General features: G+C 39.2%; 1 non-coding gene across 1 annotated transcript; it reads right to left on the reverse strand.

Moving 5' to 3' along the window:
- Positions 1-871: 871 nt before the first annotated feature.
- LOC123726797 (U7 small nuclear RNA) lies at positions 872-926 on the reverse strand. Its single transcript, XR_006758945.1, has one exon. It is a non-coding gene; the product is annotated as a U7 small nuclear RNA (small nuclear RNA).
- Between the last annotated feature and the right edge of the window lie 805 nt (positions 927-1,731).

The following is a 1,731-nucleotide window of genomic DNA, read 5'->3' on the forward strand; positions in this document are numbered from 1 at the left end:
AATAACACAGCTATTTTTCCATTGATCACTGTAGTGGAGAACACTCATATTTTTGGTTGTGTTGGTGGTTCGTCAGCTGCAGACAAATCTGCATGTGGACTCATGATGACGAGGCGGTGCCGGGGAATGGTGATAGTGAGTTAGCTGGGCTGTGGAAGTAGTAGTAGTAGCTAATCTCCTCATGGGCTGCCGCTGACATGCTAGCCTCCTCAACATCCGCATTTTTCAACATTTCAAATTAAATTAATTTGTATTTTTTATTTATATATATATATATTTTAAGACAGCCTGATTGGGTGGGCCAGTGTTCAATCTGGCAGGGCCTCTGCCCAGTCCGGCCCTGCTGTGGATTCACCTCTGGTCCTAACATGGTCCTCAGTGACGTCCTGGTAACTTACATGGAAATACAAAAAAAGGTCCCCCAAAGAACGTTCCCTTGGTACCATCATGAAGCGTCCCCTTCTGATTATTCAATGTCCCATGGATAGCGTTCTATCAGAACCAAATGGGAACCTTCTCGTAATGTTACCTAATGGACATCAAAATACCTTATTATAATGTTATACTGCGACCAAACTGGGACCTGTAATCCACGCCCACAAAATACTACAGTATACTATAGTATAAATACAATACTGGTATAAATACTATAGTAGTGAGTATAATATTTTTGCGGACTTTACTGAAATATTCACTGTAGTGTTTAGTGTAGTATACTGTAGTATTAACAGTTAACTATATTATAAAACTGTAGTCAAAGTAAGCCGCAGTATATACTATAATGTAGTATTTTTACAGATTCTATTATACTGCAGTATTCACTGTAGTATTTACTATAGTATTTTTGTTTAATTATATTTGACATACAAGCACAGGCTTTCTCCTTGAGGAAACCTACTGGAGAAATACTAAAAGAGCAAATTTTCCATAACCTGTAGGTAGGACTGGGGTCTGAACGGATAGTTCAGAGCTTCTGCTCTTTTCTATAACCTGTAGGGAACACAATATATGGTCTATACTTGGCATGTAGGTTGGCATGCCACCAATTGGGATATGGGGAGGGGACTGGGCGGAGTATATGTAAGTTAAATACTGTAGTATTCTACAGTATACTACAACATTCTATGGTAAGTACTACACATGAGCAAGGGATACTACAGTGTGTAGTATAGTATTCTACAGTATACTACAGTTTACTACATAATTCTACAGTAAGTACCGTAGTATTCTAAAGTAAACTGTAATCTTTTTTCATGTGGGTGTCCTCTTATGGTCCTGATGTTAATGTCATGTTTTAATGTTCCTTGAACGTTCTCAGAATGTCAGTGGGATAATGTCTCGCTGAAATCCTTAAAGCAGGGGTGGCCAATAATATTTGCTCGAGGGCCACATTGTGATTAAAACATTCAATGGAGGGTCGTATAGATCTTTTTTCTGAACTTATTGAAAAAGTATAGGACCATTCAAATTTCTACATTCTTTCTATTTAGTTTAGAATTTCTAGAGTGGCCTGGAGTGTATTTATTTATTATTTTTTTTTAAGGGGAACTGCACCTGCTGATTCGGCCTCGTCTTTTGGCCTGCTCCCCAAGACATTCTGGCTGCCATGACAGAAGCCAAATGGGAGTTGGCTCGGGGGTGTGTTTAATATTTATTGGGTGTGTCCTTGACACCAACAAGACACACTCATCTGTCAGAACCTTGCCCACAGCTGTTTCCCCCCACTCAATC

This window comes from Salmo salar, chromosome 01 (assembly GCF_965601325.2).
Source record: "Salmo salar chromosome 01, fSalSal1, whole genome shotgun sequence".
Taxonomy (NCBI): domain Eukaryota; kingdom Metazoa; phylum Chordata; class Actinopteri; order Salmoniformes; family Salmonidae; genus Salmo; species Salmo salar.